General features: G+C 31.1%; 1 protein-coding gene across 1 annotated transcript in view; it reads left to right on the top strand.

The window, feature by feature from the left end:
• The first annotated feature begins 907 nt into the window (after window positions 1-907).
• The window catches only part of LOC113512126 (leucine-rich repeat-containing protein 24-like), a 47,125-nt gene continuing 23,449 nt past the window's right edge, over window positions 908-24,583 (top strand). Inside the window, exon 1 of the mRNA XM_026895912.3 lies at window positions 908-1,011. The gene's annotated coding sequence lies outside the window, so the exon portion shown is untranslated. The remainder of the gene's footprint in view (window positions 1,012-24,583) is intronic.

Below are 24,583 nucleotides of genomic sequence, written 5' to 3'. Positions count from 1 at the left end.
CCTGAGTCCTCAGGAATGGCAACGCATGGGGGGTATCATGGGGGGAACAGTATACTCTGTTATGTCCATGGTACTGCTCATGTCTATAGGCGACGGTTACCACTTTCCATCAGGTGGGCCATCAGCTTGTTTGCCATTCTAAGTTGTATTGTAGAAACACGAATGAGACAGAGGTACCCAAGAAAACGACTTTTGTACAAAATCTCCCTCTGGTAAATGGAGACACTCCATCTATTTTTTTTTATTATTTTTTATTTATTTTCTCCACAAATCATACAGAATGTTACATGAAAAAAATACAACTATATATGTATGTATAATTAAAATGGTCTGTAAAACTTGTGGGAGACTGGACCCTAAACTAGATCAGAGATCTGTATCTCAGGAATCCAGGCCCCCAACTCGGACACCATGTACAGCTTGCATTAAGCTAAAATTAAAATTTGTGAAAACGAATATACAAAATAAAATGTGTGTATGTGTGTGTGTGTGTGTTCGTGCGTGTGTGCGTGCGTGTGCGTGTGCGTGCGCGTGTGCGTGTGCGTGTGAGTGCGCGTGTGCGTGTGCGTGCGCGTGTGCGTGTGCGTGCGTGCATGCGTGCGTGTGTGTGTGTGTGCGTGTGTGTGTGTATGTATGAGTGTATGTGTGTATGTGTATTGTAGAAACACGAATGAGACAGAGGTACCCAAGAAAACGACTTTTGTAAAATCTCCCTCTGGTAAATGGAGACACTCCATCTATAAAATCTAAGATGCCACTATTAAAAATCTAGACTCAAAATGTTGGAAATTTTGTATTGTCTATACGAAGATTCGCTATCCACTTGTAAAATAAGTCAACAAAATATATTATATACTTACGTATAGATCAGGAGACAGAGTCCCGGCTACGGCAGATTGGTGCGAGGCCGCTTGGTAAACGCACGTGTTGCGATATCGCACGTCCGCTGTCGTTGTGTCGTGTCGTGTCGTGATATGGATTGTCGTTTGTGGTAGTGATCGCTATGAAATTGTAAGTAGATTTGTTTTTTTTTTATTATTAATTCGATTTTCAGTCGACTTCAGAAAGAAGGGGATTTTTAATTTGATTATATATTTTAGGTATATATATGTGTGTGTGTGTGTGTGTGTGTGTATTACGAAGACACACTTCGTTAATTCTGAACCGATTTCGATGATTTTATTTTGTTAATTGAAATGTTATTCTCAGATTCATTTTATACTAATTAGATATTGGACAACAGTTTTAAATATTATCTTATTTAAGTATAAGTTTTATCGATTTTAAATTTAATTTCAACGTTATTATAGTTTAAAATTAACAGTATTTTTTTAAATGTGTGCATGTGTTCATTGAGCTGTTGATTAATTGAATTTATAAACATAAATAATATTTAATTAAAATTTGTTTAATTCATTTACAATTACTAATTAAATTCGAATATATTAAAATAAATATAAATGAAAATTGAAAATAAAACTTAATTATTTACTTTTTCATTGTATTAGAAAATAAAATTATTTTCTGTAAACTACAGTTATTTAGCCTTATAACATATAGTAATAGGAGAAATATAAATGGAGTAAAATTTTGCTGATTAGTTTTATAATGCTCTGTTAATAAACTTTTAAAGGATTAAAGTGAGCATTTTAACTTGTTACTAAAGACCAAACAACTAAAATATTTTTAAGCAATATATATAATTTTTATTAAAGTGAATTCATTAGTTCAATTCAGATTTAATTTATTTATAATTAATTATTCGAGTAATTCAACATAGAATAAATGGTATACATAATATTTATAAAATATTTAAAAGGAAATATTTACTGTAACGAGACTATTTCTGATTTTACGTTTTCTATTTCGAAGTAACTTTAGGTTTTGAGAAAAATTATAGAATAGAATAGAAATAATCGGTATTCTAACAAACTTGATTTCAATCTCTTTAGAATCATCATATACTGTTCTGTCTTTGTTATTTCTTTTTGGCAATAAACGGATCTTAATTTTAATTATATTTATAAATTAAATATGTTAATTTTAGGTACAGCACAAAGATTTTAGATTTTCTCATTCCATCTTATTTTCTAAAAATAAATAAACAAAATATAAGTAAATTCTTTTTTTATAAATATGAAATACTATATCTGTGTATACTCTTTATTAATAAATGTAATATAATATTAGGTCTCATCACAAAAATCATTTAAAACACCGTCTATCTAAACAGAGTTAATTGAAAGATCTGTTTAAGTAATTTAATATAGTTTACTCAGTGTAATTAATGTTTATTTGAAATTTTATGTTTCAATTATTATGTTGATTATTATGTTAATAAAAATTTACTATTTAAACACTTTTTTTTTTAATTTCTTTTCTTTAGACACAAAGAGATATTACATTCGCTTATGTAATAAGACATTTAGGTGTTTTAATAATTATATATGTTCAACACCTGCCTATCACGAATTTAACTTTTTTGTGGTGAGACGACAATAATCTAATAGACTCGACTAATTTTTAAACTATTCCAAAAAGGAAAAAAAATCAATATGTAATAACAATTGACATTTATGACTTATTAAAAATAGTAATAGATAGATAGATATATAATCTTTATAGTTTCCTACATAAGATTACAATAGTAAACTTATTATAGATACAAACAATTACAAGAAAATTGTACACTAAGAAAGCAATGGGCGGCTTTATCGCTAAGAGTGATCCTTTTCACGCAACCTTTGAATGGAGAAAAGTAATAATAGTATAAAAACATTAATTTATTATTAAATAATAATAATTCACTATTTATTAATATTAATTGTTTTCATACGTTAATTTCAATACATCTTTAGTTTTTTTTCTCTGTATTTTATATACTTGCTTCTTTATATATTTGGTCAATGAAGAACTCGTCTCCGATACCCTTTCGGTTTCCCATAGCTTAAATACATAAAACATTGCGACCCTATTGGGTCGAAAAGGTCCCATCTGTTGCAAGATTCCAAACATTTGGCCATTAACTTACGACGTTGAATCGGAATTGAAACCATGTATTTCCATTGAATAAGAGTGGTTTGTATAATCGAAGGGTCAGATTGTATTTTTTATTTATATTACGTGAATTAAATTAATGTTTATGAAAATAAAGTCATAAATTCTTAGTATATATCAAAGTGAGTATGTTTGTTTGTAAAGAACAGCGTATTGTTAAATAGAAATAATATAGATTAGATATGTTTTATCAAAATCTACTCGCATATCTTCAAGACTAAATTTTTTTATATTTTTTTTTGTTTTATAAACATTTATCAAAATTTAAACGTATAATATATTTATTAATTTTTAAAAAGCATTAGTTCGTATTGGGGAGTTAGTAAGAAATATAAAAACAATCTTTCATATCCATTATGTTTTAAAAGGCAACCAAAGTAAAACCCATAGTACATTGATTTAAGAAAAAAAAAAATTATTCAATTCTATACGAATACTGCCTAGGATGGTCACAGTATATTTATGATCGAAGTCAAAATTTGTGACTGTCTTTATATATATTGTATTGCACTAAAACACACAGTAATAATAACAAATTATTAACAAAGTAAGCAAAAAATAATTTTAACTATAATAAATAATTAATCATTAATTAGTAACGCAATATCTTAATTAGTAATTATATATATAATTATTAATTAAAATGTTACTAACGTTACATGATGCTTTACCATAATCGTATTAATAATAATGCCTTAAGGCTTACGTCTGTACCATTAAATGAGTGTATGTGCGTGTGCATGCGTGCATGCATGCATGTGTGCATTATATGCATGTGTGTGAGTGCGTGAAAATATAATGAACAATTTAAAATATTATTAATAATATAATTTTAATTAATATTATATTTTAAATATAATAATAATGAAAATTATATTACATCTAATCTATATAATATATATAGAAATAACAATACAAATAATGAATTGTAAATGAAATATTCTTGTCATATCAGGAGAGACCAACGCACAGACATGTCGTGGTGTATATTAAATTAATTCCATTATACGAATCCAAACTATTATATTTTATTAGATTATTATCCCAAACCGCGACACTAACAAATGCAAATAGAGTTACGACGTAAGTTTTACTACCTTTTAACCGACGTCGCAGTTAACAAGAGTTACTGTGATCAAGACGGCAACTCGTAACAACCGCTCCAACTGCACATTGTTTCAAGTGAGCATTGCTTATAAATTGCTTTTAAATATATATTAAACCACTATAATCTATTTCAATTGAACATCATAAAAATATAAACAAAAGAATAAATGTCTGCATATCTAAATTTAATATTAACTAAAGATGTAATTCATAATAGATAAACTTATTAATCGATTTTAAAAATTCTTTTACTTGTATAGAACTTTGTACAAAAGTCGATTGCTTGGGTACCTCTGTCCCATTCGTGTTTCTACCGTGAAGCAGTTGTGTTTCCATGGCTGTGTTTCGGTTTGAAGGGTGGGATATGGCGTGAATTTACAGGGTACAGAGGAATAACACCTGAGTCCTCAGTAATGGCAACGCGTGGGGAGTATCATGGGTGAAACAGTATACTCTGTTATGTCCATGGTACTTCTCATGTCTATAGGCGACGGTTACCACTTTCCATCAGGTGGGCCGTCAGCTTGTTTGCCATTCTAAGTTGTATAAATAAAAAAAAATATGCTTTTGTACATTCACCTGTAATACAGATTAGGTAAACAGGCGGACTTATCCCTTAAAAGGATTTCTTCTAGTCAATTTTGATAAAAAAAAGTTACATTCAGCAAGATTATACAAAATTATTTATTTACTAAGTATCCATTAAGTAGTAATGAGGTAAGAATAAATTGTATCGTCATTTCTTTTCATTGTGGTCTGCGTAAAAGGACTGAGGGAACAAAACGTATAGCCCTAATATAGGAACATTTCTTTAATCTTTCAAATGATTTAGTATGAAAGAGTGGAAATTATTTTCATAGGAATATAACAATTAATAATATTTTTTTGGAATGTAAAAAATAAATATTGAATTTTTCACTATCATGTATATTGTTAGCTGTATGGTCCCGGCATGGAAGGGGCCTCCCCATTCTTTCTCGTCAATATCGTAAGGGGTGACTAAGGGGATTAAATGGTAGAGGGATGGCGTGGAGAGATGGTGTGGATACCAACCCGCCTACCAAGCGTGTCAACTACTAGCAAAACAAAATATTGAACTTTTCAGTATTATAAATATTTTTTCTAAGGAATTATTATTATTAAGTTTATGTTTGTTTAGTTACTTTTATACTTTATCCGAGCAGTGAATACTATATATAATTTTCATATTGTGTATAATATAATATATATATATATATTTATATATATATATATATATATATATATATATATATATATATATATATATATATATATATATATATATATATATATATATATATATTAGTATGTGTGTATATCTATAATTACTAGCGATACATTCGAGTATTCTGACACTTGACTGGGAGAGAATGCTTTTAGTATTAAATCCGTCATGTACACATATCGTCATAGGTGTAGAATACCGACGGATCTTTATATGTAATATTTATCAGATCCGTCAGTATTCTACGACTGTGACGATATATGTACTAATGAATAAATAAATAAATTACAAACAAAAGTGTATATTTATATAGCGAGATTTTGGTCGCATCTCTTACGCACACATAAACATTTACATGTACCCATTGAATGAAATGAAAGTCTTTTTCAAACAACCGAACCCGATACTTGAGCGGGCGTTATAAATTTCCCAAATCTCTGTACCCACCCACCGTGCGAGTAAACGAGAAAAAATATTACATCACCAATATTACCTTTCTCGTGTAAACACGGATATTTATTTGAAAAGTTACCGCGTTGTATGGAGTTCAGCAATCTTGTCAGTTTACAGTTGTTTCCAGTTTCCAAGTCTTTTTTTTTTATTTATAAATACAAATACGAGTACTTTGGCAATATTACGAGAGTTTGAGTAACAATAAAACAAACGATGATGTATTACGTAAATGGAAGTTGATAAAGAGATGAAAATAATAAATAATAATAATAAACGACTTTATAAGGATTTCATATTTGATACATGTTTTATTTGCTATAAGCAGATTTTGTTAACACAAATGTTTTGGTTAATCAAAAGGATTTACGAGTTGATTTCGAAATTTATTTTTTAAAAAACTTTTTAATAGATGTTAAAAAATTAAGTTTGTTTACTATAAAAAAAATGGCCTAAACGGTGAAACTAGACAGATTTTTATAATAATAAATATGGTGGTGTACAAATGTTTTTATAATAATATCCATTTAATTAGATTTTTTAATATTTATTTATTTATTTAAATGAGTATGGTATATTCACACACACACGAAATTCTATAATGCAAAATGATTATTATTCATGCCTTTTAAATTCAAACAAAAAGATTTATTTCAGAGGGAGACTTTGTACAAAAGTCGATTGCTTGGGTACCTCAGTCCCATTCGTGTTTCAACCGTAAAGCAGTTGTGTTTGCATGGCTGTGTTTTGGTTTGAAGGGTGGGATATGGCGTGAATTTACAGGGTATGGAGGAATAACACCTGAGTCCTCAGACCGCCATTAAGAACGATCCTGAACCACCTGCATCCACACCTGAATCCGAAACGCATTTTTTTATACAACTTAGAATAGCAAACAAGCTGACGGCCCACCTGATGGAAAGTGGTAACCGTCGCCTATAGACATGAGCAGTACCATGTACATAACAGAGTATACTGTTTCGCCCATGATACACCTCATGCGTTGCCATTCCTTAGGACTCAAATATTATTCCTCTGTACCCTGTAAATTCACACCATATCCACCCTTCAAACCGAAACACAGCCATGGAAACACAGCTGCTTTACGGTTGAAACACGAATGGGACAGAGGTACCCAAGCAATCGACTTTTGTACAAACTCTTGATATTTGGTAAAATTTTAAATATATCTTTAAAAGTTAAAACATCAACATAAATTATTAAACCCATGGAAGAGGCACTTGTGCGCTCGGATTAATTGAAACATTTACTATCTGATTACATATAAATTGTCAATTAGCAACTATTGCACTTTCACATCGTGATCGATTGCTAATTTTTGAAAGTAGTGGCATTCCGCTGGACGAATCAGGGAATGTATGATTCGTACATGTACATGTGTACATTCGTACATGTGCGAATACATTCCCTAGACAGGCATACACTTTCCTCTGACAAATGTCGCTAGTGATCCAATAATTAAAAAATAAAACTAATTCACAATAGTAATTTTAGTTCTTACTTCGCTTTATGGAGACAGCATCGATATTTATTGTCGATCGCATGATAATTGCTATTGTAATAAAAAAAAAAAAACAAAAAAAATATTAATAACAGCAATTATTGAACTATTGCTGGTTATTAAAAGTATATACATTATGTGAAGGCAATTCATTCTGTACATAGATATAAAAATTAATACACTGGGTAGAAATGGCATTTAGATCTTTCCTTTGTGTATGTGTGTGTGTAAGATTTGGCTTCTAGTTTTACAATCGACCGCCTGCCTGACGTCAACCCTCTTTGGGAATATAAATAAATGATCATATATTATTAAAAATGTGTATGTTTTAGATTCATCATCATCATCATCATATCAGCCTGTAACTGTCCACTGCTGATCATAAGCATCCCGCTTGGGGAGGTTTGCTGGTATTTACCACGCTTGGCAGGCGCATTGGCAACCGCAGTTAGGTTTTAGAGATGTTTTAAGAATGACGTTGCTGCCCATCCCTCGTCTTCCCTTAGTCGCTTCTTACGACAGCCACGGGAAAGGAAGGGGATGGCTTATTCTATCCGGGTAAATGACGTATTGCCATCGAAATGTAGCTTTCTTCCCTTCAGACCTACAAGGGTAGGTCCAGAGGGTTGTCACAGAAATAGTGTTTAATAAAATAATTTTACAATGACAAAACACATATACTACTGAGTTTGTCGTATTCTTTTGCTGTCCTGTTGGTTGCCTGCATGCCCTTGGTGATTTAACATTTAACAGGACGCAAATCGTCATTACACAAATGTAGTTATTATTATATTCATGAGTGTCTCTTCCACCTGGATATTTATTCTCATGACGAACATCGTTATCGTTATCATATCAGCCGTTATCTGTCCACTGCTGAACATATACCTCCCCATAGTCTGTCAATGATAATATCATGTGAAAATTTAAATGAACAATGTTTTCATTTAAATAGATTAGTTTTTAGACACGCTATTTTAATTTTAAATGACTAAAATTTGTTTTTATTGTTAGCTATTACACTGTCTATGTACGTCATTAGATAAATTATTTTACTATCTTTCATTGTAAATCGTATATTTTTTTTTATTATTACTACTAGGGTAGTTATGTTTTTATCTGCTAAAAAGAACTCATAATAAATTCAACTATTACTCTTTTAAATGAATAATGTTAACAGAACTTTGTGTGTATTTTATTTAAATAATATTATTATTTATTTAATTTAAACATGGTATACAGTGATGTTATAATTATATTTAAGAGTGCACATGTCTTGCTAAAATCATATAGCATGCAAATTAAGTTTCCTATTATCAATCATTGTTAGATATACAAAATTTTTGTTAATACTAAATGTCAAAAACGTCAAAAACGTCTACCAAGGAAATCTTTTATGTCATAAAAATTCTGTTCCTTTAACTAATTATATAATCTATTCCCAAATAAAGTGACATTCAAATCTTTAAATTCATTTGGAATTTTATTATATATATGAACGCACATAGTAAGGCAGTTCCTTTTATATTTGTCTGATCTTGGTATTTCGATAAGTACAAGTCTGTCCAGATCTCTTTTTAATCTATAGTTCATATCACTTACTTTTTTAAACAATGTTCTTTGTTTAATTACAAAATTGCAAATTTCATAGATATACATGGATGGTAGTGGTAGTAAACCAAGGCTCTTAAATAATGGTTTGCATGATAAATATAATATATTTATAATAATATGATCGTTTAAAAACCTATGTATAATCGACTAACACCATACACGTTTCTTATTCAAGTAATAGGCTTTGCACAACAAGTGTTTCTTAATAATAGTTTTAAATTTATTGCATGCAAACATAACTGCTTCACTGTAGAAACACGAATGGAACAGAGGTGCTCAAGCAAACGACTTTTCTTTCTCAAGCAAAGTCTCCCTCTGGTAAAATTAAAAATTTTAATGAGCAATAAGCTTATGTTTCTTAACAACAGTTTTAACTAAAAAGTAAATTCAGATGAAGGTAACTCAAATAATAGACGAGAAATACAGTGGTATATCAACCTGTATCTACGTGTCGACATGTCCATATTAGTACTGCGTGTGACAAGGTGAACTTGGCATCTGAAAAAAAATATTGCTTTCATCGAAAACTTTTATATATAATAAGATAAGGTCGCTTTTTAAATAAATCTTATTTGAACTTGGAAAAATTGTCACCGTCTACAGATACTGTCTCTAGTATAATATAGAATAGTTGCTATAGTATTTCTGTGACATAGTTGTAGGCATGTTGCTTATTTTTTTTTATGGGTAAGGATAGAAAGGTAACCCCGTCTACGCTATCGCTATACATTGACGGGTCACCAGTGAAGGGTGACAGGTGAGGCTGATGACAGATCAGTTGGCCCATAGTGTCCACTTGAACAAGACATAACCACTATGGTTTCCAGGGAGAACCGCGTGGAGGTCGACCTGATAAGGTGTATTCATAGCAATGAGGTTGTTAAATCTCATTACAAACAATCCCTTTCCCCCGCATATTGCTTATTAAGATATAAGTGCTGGATTCAATTCTCGGTCGTGTAATTTTTAGAAACTTTGAGACTGAATATTGGTTTGATTATGCCAGCTCAAGTTTTTAATTTTAGCAGAGGGAGACTTTGTACAAAAGTCGATTGCTTGGATACCTCTGTCCCATTCGTGTTTCAACCGTGAAGCAGTTGTGTTTGCATAGCTGTGTTTCGGTTTGATATGGCGTGAATTTACTGGGTACAGAGGATAACATCTGAGTCCTCAGGAACGGCAACGCATGGGGGGTATCACGGGCGAAACAGTATACTCTGTTATGTCCATGGTACTGCTCATGTCTATAGGCGACGGTTACCACTTTCCATCAGATGGGCCGTCAGCTTGTTTGCCATTCTAAGTTGTATAAAAAAAAGTTAATAATATAGAGGTTTATAGTATTGATTGAATTATAAACATATAAAATATAAAGTATAAAATAAATAAATAAATATCTGAACAAACACATTAGTACTTGGATGCTTACGCCCTTGTTCGCCTCTTACGACAACCACGGGAAAGAAAGGGGTGGGCTATTCTATGCCGGGACCACACAATTGACACACCAAAACTTGTTGAAAAAAAATCTAAAATATAAAACTAAACATATCAATAAAACGATAAATATAAAAGAAAATTGTTACTCATAAAGTTACCACACGTAAAGTTGTAAACAAAGAATATAATGTACCCAAAATTAATAAATATTATTGTAAATAATACCATATGGTAAATAAAACAAGAATATATTAAGTTCCAAAATATTATAATATATTACCGAGAAACATAAGATTATTAAATAATGTCACGATAAAATATTTTAAAAGTCAAAAAAAATTTTTATAGATCAGTATTAGATTTATTATATTCCGCTGGTCTCTTTGTGTCATCAATAAAAATATATAACAGACTGCCAGAAACACTAAAAAATGAAGAAGATGACAATATTATTGCAAGAAGTCTTAAAAAGTTATTAATTACTAAATGCTACTGTACTATTGACGAATACTTGAATGACAAGCAGAATTTGTCTTGTAATTTATAAATAAATAACTAATTATGAATTGATAATGATTTAAGACATAGCTAAAACTGACATCGCTGAAATTTTATTATTAAACTATTTATTAATTAATTTTACAATATGAATATAAATAATTATAAACTACAGAATATATAAAATAACTATATAATACTAATAACAATTACGATATGAATAGATACATACCAAAACTTAAATAATGAATAATAATAGTAGTAAGAAAATACCTATACCTATCGTGATACAATTTCAATGACTGGATAATACTGTAACAGATCCTTAGACTATTACTAAAGTGAAAAAAGTGTTGTCCTCCTCTATCCTACTCGCTGTGCCCAACAGGGTCCATAATTGAAATGTTATCTACTAATTATATTATAGAATGCAATAAGAAATAAGTAAATAAATAAAAAATTAATAGATTTAATTTGGATGGTGAATATTGTGGAAAAAATGGATGTTACTGGTATGAGTACACAATAGTATATGCATGTGTCTCTGTATGTATATCTGTGTATATATGCATATCTGTGTATATGTATGTACAAAGGTATAAGTTTAGTATATAGAGTTAGGATATAAGTTTATAATTGTTTATAAAGCTGTATGTACAAGAGCGCAAAGCTGCAGACAAACTACAATGCAGTTTCGCAGCACTAATAATATATATTGTCTATGTAACTGTTTACTTGAAATAAATAAAAATAAATAAACTGTGCCACCTTTAAATTGCGAAGTAAATATAAATTAATACAATCTCGTATTAATATTAAGAGAAATCTCTCTTTGCAAATTGAACTCGAGTACTTATGAGGATTTTTCTAAACTTTTCAGAAACAACAATAATTTCTTTTGTACCTTCGTTATAATAAAGAGAATAACAAAAGGAAAAGTTGTTTTGCGTAATTTCCTCGTCAATTGTAATATTTTCAACCGACTTCCAAAAAAAGAGGTTCTATATCCAGTTATATATATATATATTTTTTTCTTTAAATACTTTGACAGACTTTTGAGAGACATTGTACAAAAGTCGTTTGCTTTGGCACCTCTGTCCTATTCGTATTTCTACCGTGTAGATGTGTATGCATGGCTGTGTTTCGGTTTGAAGGATATTGCAATGAATTTATAGGGTACAGAGGAATAACACCTGAGTCCTCAGGAATGGCAAGGCATGGGGGGTACCATGGGCGAAACAGTATACTCTGTTATGTCCATGGCACCGTTCATGTCTATAGGCAACGATTACCAGGCCGTCAGCTTATTTGCCATTCTATGTTGCATAAAAAAAAACACAGCAATTTACTTAAACCATTCTCTATCCCAATGATACTTTATAATTTTTAGATTAACTGTACTACACTGTAGTTAGAATAAATATACATAAATAAACATTTACTTCTTAAGAAGTTAATCCCCAAGCGACTAGCCACGTTGCACTCCTAGAGTGAAGGCGACGACGTCTAGTTTTTTTTTATTACCACTTATATATATATATATATATATATATATATATATATATATATATATATATATATATATATATATTATATATAATATATATATATATATATATATATAGATAATCTTATCTGATGCGCATTGCCGACCCTGAGGAAATCTTAATATACCCTTTTTGAAAAACTTTTAACGTGCTAACCATCATCTGACTAGGATATATTTATTGACCGCGAGAAAACCTGTTTACCATACTTTATAGTAATTAGTTGTGCGTTTAAGGTGCTAAGGTGGGTATCGTACCTATTTTCAAATATAAATTATTTTTAGAAATAAGTAAGGAGTGACAACCCTATAAACGTTCAGAGAAACGATTTTATCAAGCGTCGACAGCCCCTGTAATCAGCTTAACAGATTTGTTCCACCATTATTTCCGATAAAAATAAATATGAATTCATTCATCGATAAATATATATGAATAATATACAATAAACTTAGTTAGTTCCTGGCATAGAAAAGGCCACCCCTTCCTTTCCCGTGGGTGTCGTAAGAGGCGACTAAGGGAGCTTATGGTGGAGAGATGGGCAGCAGTGTCCCTCTTTAAACACTACTATAAGTCAAACTGCGCTTGCTAACCCACTTGCCAAACGTGGTAACTACTGGCAAAACCCTCCTTATGGGGGAGACTATTATTAGCAGTGGATAGTTAACGGATGATACAAGAAAACTTAGTAAACTTGTTAAGGGTTATCTTGCAAATAAAAGGAACACTTATTAGTTTAAATATATATATATATATGAACTGATAACTGTATTTCACTTGAATTATTCACTTGTCATTGTATATTTTTGTTTATTGTGCAATAAAGAGTTAAATGAATAAATAAATAAATTAACGGAGTTTTAATTTCTGTCTGTTTATAAATGCTATGCGTAACAAGTAAGTAATGATCTATAAAGAAAAGCGCCTTCAATTATAAACACACTTCCTGTTAAATTTAAACTTACGTGTTGTGTGCACACATTTTAAACATCATTACCAGAGAGAGACTTTGTACAAAAGTCATTTGCTTGTGCACCTCTGCCCCTTAGTATTTGTACCGTGAAGCAATTTTAAGTAATAAGTAAGAGAGGGTTTTACCAGTAGTTGCCATGCTCGACATCGATTTAGTGATGTTACAGGAAACATGCTACTGCCCATCTTTCGACAAATAAATTCCCTTAGTCGCCTTTTACCACACTCGCGGGAAAAAAGGAGTGAGCCATTCTACGGCGAGACCACACGTCTACGATATAAGATATACGCCTTACAAAATATTATTCAGCCTCTTTACTAACCAGATAAAAATAGAAAAATAAAAACACATCGATTGACTTCATAAAATAAATTGGACACATTTTTTATTAGAATAAATATTTATTATGAGCTGTACATTGCAATTTTTCGTAAGATGTTATAACGTCTTAAAGGAAAACACAGCCTTACCATACATCGGGCATACAATAATATTAGATAGATAGATAGATATTCTTTATTGTTATCTCCAATTACAATAGCAAACTCATTATAGATACAAACAAATTACAAGAAATAATCACAGTGAGAAAACAAATGGCTGACATTATCACTAAAAGCGATTTCTTCCAGGCAACCTTTGGATGGAGAGAAGTCATTATAAACACTATTACAATGATAAATATTAGACATGCAATTTAATTATTTTTATTGTCATTTTTTACATTTTATTACTATTATTGATATTATTTTTATTGTTATAAGTTATTATTACTATAATTTTATATTGTACATGCCGATATGGTAGAATATGGAATAATGGACATGTAATTATTTTTTTCAACTAATGTATGTACCCATATTCTTGCAATAAATGATTTGATTTGATTTGATTTGAAACAGTTTGAAATTAAATTAATTAATTAAATTAAACAATCGATTCTATAATTTAATTAGTCAAGTTTTAAATTATATAGACAGAATGTCTCCACACAAATGCCCCCAAAAAAAAAGCGTGTCAACTTATTCATACAATTTCGCCACAATTTGGCGTGCAAAATTTAAAATACATTAATTACACAGCATTAATTATCTTTAAATCATACAATAAAATCGTCAATAAAGTTGAAAATAAAATGAAGCATGTCAATCAACAGTCACAAACTAACTCATGGTCACCATTAGAATACACTAATGATCACTTTATATATTAATTAAATGATTTATAATGTTAATATAAAAAAAAGTTAAAAAGCAAAAAATTCATTAAAATTGTAAAAAGCATTTTCAAGTAGCCATTTTTTTTTTATAATAATTTGAATTTAGTATTAGGCACTTCTTTTAGGTTATTTGGCAAATGATTAAATATTTTGAAATTCAAATAGGAACACCATTATCTAATGATACTTTCATACTATAGGTACGGTTACATAGTACATTTTATATTTTATGCCATTAAAAAAAAACATTTCTTTCACTGTCAACAATGAAAAGGGAAAGTGGCCGTCGAATGAAGGCGCACAAAGGAATAGGATTCTTATTTATTCCGCCCATCAAGTTTCGTTGTTTTGATGCTTATCAATGCTGAGTTTTTACTGATAAAGGTAAATAGAGACAATAGGTTTATAAAAGGATGAAAGTGGAATAGTAAACCCGCCTGTGTTATTGGTTTACGCTGGCAGGGTATCGGTAAAGGTTTATAGATGAGGATGAAGTCGAGTTAGTGATTAATTTACTAGGAAATAATAACACATGATTTCTAGGAAAGATCGCTAATTAAATGGGACGATAGTCCCCATTATTAATAATATCCTTCCCCGTAAACAAAACATAAAATAAAAAATATTTCACTGAACTAGTTATCTTGCGGAAGCCCATAGAAGAAGAAGAATAGAAATCATTTATTCAAATAAACTTACATTGAAGCACTTTTGAAAAGTCATTACATTTTTTTTAATTTACAGCTCGTTCGGAAAGCTGTCTCATCACAAGAAGAACGAGCAAGAAACTTGCGTGATGCTCTTTTAAATAATTTTATTATTACTTTACATTTTTAAGTTTAATTGTGTGAATACAAACCACCAATTAGCACTAATTCAATTAAATACTCAAAAAGAAAAAAATATTGAATACATAACCAACTGGTTAAACAATTAATAAGAGGAAATCAGTCATAGTGATTAGAGCAGACCAGTCCCTACAAGCAGCACCCGTTCACGAGTATGACGGATGAGCCAGCCATCACTGCGCTCGACCATATTTTAGGGAGCCCAATGACCCGGCCCACCACGCCGCCACAAGTCTGGACATTTTAGTGAGCATGACTACTACCACGTCAAAGCTACTCACAATTGCCATCTGATAGTTATAGTATTCACATTTTACATAAGAATGCATGCGGCAATTAATATAAAAAACCGCTACGCTTTCATATTTCTAAAATTAATCAATTAAATCAAGAAAGCAATGAGAAAATAAAATTATAACGTTGTATGCTAATAAACTAATTATTTACTTGATATGTTGTCATCTAGGAATTCGTCTATCCTGTAATAGGCTTTCTTACATAAAAATTGTTTAATATAAGATTTGAATTGCCTCTCTGTCAGATTTAATGCAGATTCCGGCAGTTTATTATAAAATCTTATGCAATTACCATAGAATGAATTACTGATTTTGTGCAGACGGCATTTAAAAATAAGCTCGTAAGTTTCTACTTGTACAGTCTTTGAGTTTTTTAAAACTCTCTAAGTTCTTCCGTGTATACATAATATTTTCATAAATGTATGTGTGTGCACTGACGTAATGACTCTCTTGAACCCATACCATAAATAGAACGTATGGCTCTCTTTTGTAAAACAATCACATATCACTGGTTATTTGATTCAAATTATTTTGTTTAATTCTGTTACCATTAGTATGTGTGTGACTGCCAGCACTCGAAGATTCACCACCACTATCACTAGTATATGTTTTACAATCTTCGATATTAGCCATCGATCTCCGATTGCCATTTTGTTCACGCACGTTTTGCGACACGTGTTTTATCTCTAAACGAGGCATCTTCAGGCGAATTATTAGATCGCTTCACAGTCTAGTGTCAACCGTTCGACGCCCAAACTGCGAACAATAAAACAAAATATAAAATAAAAGAAATAAAAAACTAAGTTATAGAAATAGTACTTTATGCAACAATAGTACTAGTGAAGTAATAGCAAATACGAAATAAACGTAATTATATTTATTTACTATCTGTATTCTATGATTTCGCCTGTGTAAATCAGTACATAACGTATCCTATGTGCTGAGTTAGGATATAACCTACCCGTGTGCTAAATTTCATTCAAATCTGTTTAGTAATTTTAGCGTAAAAAAGTAACAAACCTTCGTCTATCCTTACAAACTTTCATAGTTATTCTTAACTAACTTTTAGCCGTGACTTCCTTCGCTTGACCAGGATATTTTTACTGTATAGGAAGAATCCTTTTCCGTCCCACTATAAATTATATATATATATATATATATATATATATATATATATATATATATATATATATATATATATATATATATATATATATATATATATATATACACATATACATATAGAAAAATAATATCAACATATATATGTGGACATACTTAAATTTGCATTATGGCCACAAAAAAGTTTCAATATATACGTGTACCATATAATTACTTGTAAAGACTTTTTCAAGTCCCGATTGTGTATTTAAAATAAATGTAAACAACGCGAAATTTTAAAATTAACAAATATAAAGGCACATACACATTTTTATATAAAAGATATAATAACAAATATACCGCAATTATATCTTTGTAAGCTCGTATGTTAAAAGGACGACTTGTAATGGCGTCGTAATGTCGGAGCTCACAAAGGATATAATCAGAGTAAATATCTCTTCGTAATATGTGTAAAGTTATAAACAGCCAGGTTGTACGTTTCAGTGTTTAATTTTAAAATATATTACGTATATATATATAACTAAAAAATGTTGGGACACTTGACACGACACGACGAACTTATGAACATTATAATAGAAGGTAAGATAGAAGGAAGGAGGGGGAGAGGGAGACCGAGACATAGTTACATCAGGCAGATCAAGGAAGGAATTGGTGTCGTGTCGTATCAAGAGGTAAAGAGACTCGCTGAAAATCGTAGTGAGTGGCAAGAGCTCCACCGACAGGAACGCAGTTCTTAAATAGATAGATAGATATAACTAGTCTGGCCATAAATACTCTTACATATAAACTTTTTCCAACTTTTTAATTATTTTTAATATATTTTAAAAACTTCTTTTGATTTCGCGCCATTTTACGTATTTTTTCGTGTTCAATATCAAATCACAATATGGAATGGGGTGTTAAAGAAAATAGGATTGCAGTGATCAACTTGCACAAAGTAGGTAGCCATCAGTCATATTCCAGACACTTCAAAAGCTTGGTATCAACCGTATGTTCGTGGGGGGAAAGGGATTGTTAGTAATGGAAACTGAGAATCTCATTGCTAGCAATATACCAAACCAGGTCGACCTCCTCGCGGTCCCCCGGGAAACTATCATGGTTAACTCCTGATGAATTCATCATGATGGGCTAACTGGCCTGTTTTCATTCTCATCTATCACCCTTCACTGCTGCTCCGCCAGCGTATCCTGTTAGCGCAGGCGGGGTTACCATACCATTTTCACCCATCAATAAAAAAACCGTATGTTCGTATATCGTGCTATCAGCAGATACAACAACACTTCCTCTGTCGAAGATCAGAAAACATCAGGGCGGGCGCATGCTGTTAGAACTACAAAGGCTGTTGAAGCCAAAATTCGTCGAACCCCCATCATCTAAAAATGAAGATTCCCGCTACAATAATTATAAAACAAGATCTAAAGCTCGATGCTTATCGTCGATATACAGGACATGCTCTAAATCAATCTTTACTGTTAAACAGATTGGATCGATCAAAATGTCTTCTGTCATATTGTGTAACACTGAGTAGCCTATGAAAGAGTGCAATACCAGGGGTATTACGCGTGTATTGTCGACCCTGAAGAAACCTCTTTGCCCTCCATTTGAAGAACCCCATGCTGTAGTCTCTTGAGAAAACCTCAGCAGGGAACTTATTCCATAACCTGAGTGTTCGTGGGAAAAAACATGTCTGAAACTGCGTTGTACGCGACTATTGAAGCTGAAGGGTATGAGGGTAAATTCCCTGTCGATGTCGAGCGGTATTATGGATGAATATATACTACAATGATTAATAATAATTAATATAAAGCCTGCCAAGCGTGGCAACTATTGGCAAAACCTCCTAAGGTGGAGCCTTATGCTCAGTTCACAGGGTACAGTTAAAGATGATATGTATATATATATATATATATATATATATATATATATATATATATATATATATATATATATATATATATATATATATAAAAAATTTGGATTTAATTACGATATATATATATATATATATATATATATATATATAATTTACGTTACGTTACTGCTTATATATTACTAACAAACAAAACAAAATACCTACAAAAATTTCAATAATGTAACCCAAAGTATCAAAAACTAAACAAATATAAATAAATAAAATACTAATATATCTCTCTATCTATCTACCCGTGCGAAACCGGGCCGAATCGCTAGTTTTTAACATTATTAGAATTCCAATAATATAAGAACGTAAAAAAAAGAACACTACAGTAAAGTGAAATACTATTAAGAACTCTCACAGAGAGACTGGTCCGTCTTGAACGCAGTCCGAACTAGTTGAATTACAGCCGAATAGTCCAGAGACAAATTTATTGTGGAGCTTACGTCTGATATACACTGGAAAAGGAGTTTATTTATCTGGTTTCTAGGTACTTATATTGTTTATGTGAGGTGGAACAATTGCATATACTCCTGAAGTTATGGTTCTCCATAATTCTATTTTTTTATTATTATTTCAGCCGTCAACTGTCCACTGCTGGACATAAGCCTTCCCCATTAGGGGTGTTTTGCCAGTAGTTGCCACGCTTGGCGGGTGGATTGGTAAATGCAGTTAGGCTTATTTATTATTAAGAGGGACATTGCTGCCCATCCCTCGCCCTGCCTTAGTCGACTTTTATGATACCCACGGGAAAGGAAGGGGTGGCCTATTCTATGCTGGGACCACACGGCGACCATAATTCTATAGCCACCGCTTACCACTAAATTCGTTCATTAGTTTGTTTGAAATATTTACTACTAGCATAGATTACATATAGTAGATAGAGCATCGAGTTTTAAAAACGAGTCAACTTTTTGTCAGCTAATTTGATAACTCTGATTTGTTTTTTTTTATTAATATCTTTATACACACGCACACAATTTATCTTGACGTATCTATATTTAATTATTTAATAAATAAAATGAATTTTTACGTATTAAAAAGGTGCAAAATTTATAAGACAAAATAAATATAGAAGTTATAAAGGAATCACTCATAAGTGTTTATCACACAAAACTATATGAAAAAATTGTCAAAACTCCCCAACGGGGAGGCTTATGTTCAGCAGTGTACAGATGATAAACCACGATGGTTTCCAGGGAAAACCGCGTGGAGGTCGACCTGACAGGGTATATTGTTAGCAAAGGGGATTATAACGTCCATTACTAAACATTTTCTTCCCCCCTTTCCCTGCGAGGATATACCCTATATTGTAAGCAATAAGGCCTCTAGTCCCCTTTACAAACAATCCCTCCTTCCCCCTCTAAAAGATACATTGTATTGCTGATGGTAATAACAATGAAGAGATTCCATTCAGTTTCTCAAAGGTTGACAGTATGAAATTCATCTATCATCATGGGATACGTTCGCCATTGTCCGTTAATGCTTTTCCATACCTTACACCCTATCGTCACTTAACAACAGGTGAGAATGACGTAGAACGCTCTCAAATTTAATATAAAAAATACCTCCAATATGAAGTTTCTGTTAGGGATTTACAACAACACCGAAAGCTTTATTAAAATATGTATTATGTCTTAATTGTTGACTAGCTTTTACCCGCGATTTCACGTTTTTTTTTTATACAACCCAAAATGGCAAACAAGCTGACGGCCCACCTGATGGAAAGTGGTAATCGTCCCCTATAGACATGAGCAATACCATGGACATAACAGAGTATACTGTTTCACCCATGATACCCCCCATGCATTGTCATTCCTGAGGACTTAGATGTTATTCCTCTATACCCTGTAAATTCACTCTCATATCCCACCCTTTGAACCGAAACACAGCCATGTAAACACAACAGTTTCATGGTAGAAACACGAATGACAGATTATTCCTTAATCTAAATGTACCCTGTAAAAAATTCACTCTCATGCATATTTTTATATGTATTTAAACAACGAAGAGAGTTTCGTGCCTGTAGTCAAACTATTTATAATTACTCTTCTCCATCAAAGGCCGCTCTTAGCGATAACACAGCCATGCAAACACAAATATTATCACTTACAACGCTAAAAAATGACAAGTTCTGTTTCGATTAAAAAAATGTGTCATTAAAAATTTAATCAGCCAAACGTCACTTTTGATATATATATATATATATATATATATATATATATATATATATATATATATATATATATATATATAACCTGAGTAGAGATTAATAGCCAACCTGAATTATATATATATATATATATATATATATATATATATATATATATATATAATGACCTCCCTGTCGAGGTTTTCCCAAGAGACCACAGGGTTCTTCAAAAGGAGAATAAAGAGGTTTCTTATTATATATATATATATATATATATATATATATATATATATATAATTAAAATTTATATGAAAAGTCTTAATAAGAACAGCTAAAACAATAATTATTTTTATCTGTATGTTTGTTTCGGTATCACACAAAAACTACTGCTTTAAATTATTATTATTATTATTAAAGAATTCGCGAAATTATAATCGATTTTATTTATTACTAACATTTGTCCGCAACGTTGTACGCGTGAATTTTGGAATTAGGTAAACACTTCTAGTTGCCATGCTTGGCAGGCGGATTGACAACCGCAGTTAGACTTTAGCAATGTTTTAAGAGGGACACTGCTGCATCCCTCAACCATTAAGCTCCCTTAGTCGCCTCTTACGACACCCACGGGAAAGGAAGGGATGGCTCATTCTACGCCGGGACCACACAGCGATTTTAAACATCTTTACATACATACATTTTATTATATTAATTACGATATAGTCACACTACTGACGACAGTGGCGACATCACTTTCAAAACTGTAAATCTGACAAGTTAATCGAGAGTTTACGGTAATCCACCAGTATCCAAACTAAAGTTACAGTTAAGAAGCTGATGTTAAATCCTCCAAGACCTCATTCTCATTTTATTATTCTGAACTTTCTGCGAGACACCTTTAACTAGTCGATACCGTTGTAGAAACTTGTCCAATCCGCCGACCCACAACCTAAATAAGTGTGGAAATAAAAACAGCGGTTTAAAAATTGACCGGAAAATAGATAGATAGATAGATACTCTTTCCTAAAAAAAATTACAATTACATACTAGTATTATAAATGTGAAAGTAAGTTTGTTTGTTGCCTTGTAGAACATTAATTAATCAATCTCTAGGAAATTTGGTACACACATACTATAAGGGAAAGAGAAGCATATAGATTACTTGTTATCCCAGTTAGTAAACATATTTCGTTCACACAGACGATGGCGAGGGAAAAGCCATTATTTAATATATTATATAAATTACCTGCATACTCTTTACATCATCTTGTCTTTTTGTAAAATACTTCATCGTCTTGTTTTTAATTTTTGAAAAAAATCTTGTATTTAGAGGACTGCTGTATATTATATACAATGTAATAAATCTTTTAAAAAATTTCTATATATATATATATATATATATATATATATATATATATATATATATATATATATATATATATATATATAATTTATAAAAAAACAAATACAAAAGAATCCAAGTCCCAGTTAAATATATATTTTATTATTTATATATTTATCTCATTAAATAAATAAAACAAAATAAATAATATAGCTCATGTATAAAAAATCACAGTTATTGGTTAAGTTATTAAGACGAGATAAGGAGACAAACAAACTCGCATTAACACTAATAATATTAGTAAGGCTCCGCCCGTCTTGTGGCCACCGGCGTAAGCCTCAAAGTTTATTGGTGCGGGTCAACAGTGAATTTGTCTTACATTCAGAGCACTAAGTTTAAGCCGACAAGTTTGGCACTGAGCCGACTATCCCTTAAGCACACTCGCCAGCTTAAACTTAACGTATTTAAGTATTTTTGTTTACAGTATACAAGCGTGAATAATTTAATAACGTAATAATAATAAATAACAATAATTATATATATAATTATTTTATATAATTTAATAATAACAATTATATTATGAAAAATATTATTAAATTTTATACCAATTAAGTTTAATAATCTCCAGATTGCCCTGTTAACCTTACTAATATTATAAAAGCGAAAATGAGTTTGTTTCTTACATAATAACGCCTTAACGGCTTCACCCATGACTATGAAGTTTAGTATACGAAGGTTACTTTTTATTTTGTCAAGTAAACATATCTCGATCACGCGGACGAAGTCCTGGGACCAAACTAGTTTCATATATTAAATGCATAATGAAAGATGGATAGATGGATGTTTGTTACTCTTTCACGCAAAAACTATTAAATGGATTTGAATGAAATTTGATACACGAATAGGTTATATCCTAAATTAGCAAATAAATAACTTTATGTACTGATTCACGCGGGTGAAGTCACGGGATATAGCTAGTAATCTATATAAATAAAAATCAATTGTCAAATATATATAAGCGCCTCGCTTCGGAACGACTAGAAAATTTTTTAATAGTTTCAAGGAAAAATGAAAAATTTGTGTTAAAAATCTCCGTGTAAAAAGTAAGTAAATGGGAGGAAAGATTCGGTTTCATTTACTTCTATTAGTGTACCCGTACGAAGCCAGATTCGGTAGCTAGTATGTAATAGAAATTGTTCTAAATTAACTTATATTCTAACATACATGGGACTAGAACGGATTTCTGGCTTAATAATCAACGTATCCTGTGACAAGAAGGTCTTTGCCTGTCTGCCTTGGCGTTATAAATAGATTTTGCTTCACAACAAGCAGTTTTTCAATCGACTTCAAAAACAGATTCTCAATTTTGTATCTTTTTAAAGTTTGTTACTTCCTAACTCTTTGCACACTCCAAACCGAACTTAGTAATTGTCAAATAGAATGGTGCATAATAACGCCCCGCGCTCCTCAATTTGGTGGGATCTGGAAAATTAATATTCGATGCGTAAAATCCCATTTATGTCGCGTCACATGTAACCAACTCCTTGCCTATGAGTCATTTATAAACTGTTTTCGAAAATTATTTTTTTAACTAACAGCATATACTTACAGATTATGTAATCTTATAGAAAATTTATTAAAATCAATTTATAGATAGATAAATAGATACCCTTTATTGTTTCCTCCATAAAATTACTAATTACTTAATTATTACTTAATTATTATTTAATTAAATTACTCAATACACCGAAACACGACTATTCATTATTCCGCCTTTGAAGCGACTAGCAAAAAAAAAACTGTAATATTTTCATTATGTGTTACGTCCTATAAAAATAATCCCATATTTAATTTAATACAAACGTAGCCGTCTCTACTGATATTCGCCGCAGCTCACTAAACTGGAACTTTCTAATTTATCCAAGGAATTTCACTGAAAATGTGTTTCAATTTTAACACTCTCAAAGGCGGCCTCACTGCTAATATTGCCTTGAACTAGTATTGCCTAATATTTGATTACTATCAATTAACTAAATTTATTAATCCAGAATAATCATTATATCGATTAGCCAATCTATATTTATACACACAATTCAGCACTGATCGACGACAAGCACCCTCTGGTGTCCAAATAAAACAAACCAGTGATGTTCTTTCGTTGGTTTTTTTTTTGTCTAACTGTGTTTGCTGTTGGCCGCAATTTCTAAGTAGACCCCATGGGGTATCATAGACGAAACAGTA

The sequence above is a fragment of the Galleria mellonella genome, unplaced genomic scaffold (genome assembly GCF_026898425.1).
Source record: "Galleria mellonella isolate WM207_F2 unplaced genomic scaffold, CSIRO_AGI_GalMel_v1 utg184, whole genome shotgun sequence".
NCBI lineage: Eukaryota > Metazoa > Arthropoda > Insecta > Lepidoptera > Pyralidae > Galleria > Galleria mellonella.
The sequence above is the reverse complement of the archived record's forward strand: the minus strand, read 5'-3'. Positions and strand labels throughout refer to the sequence as shown.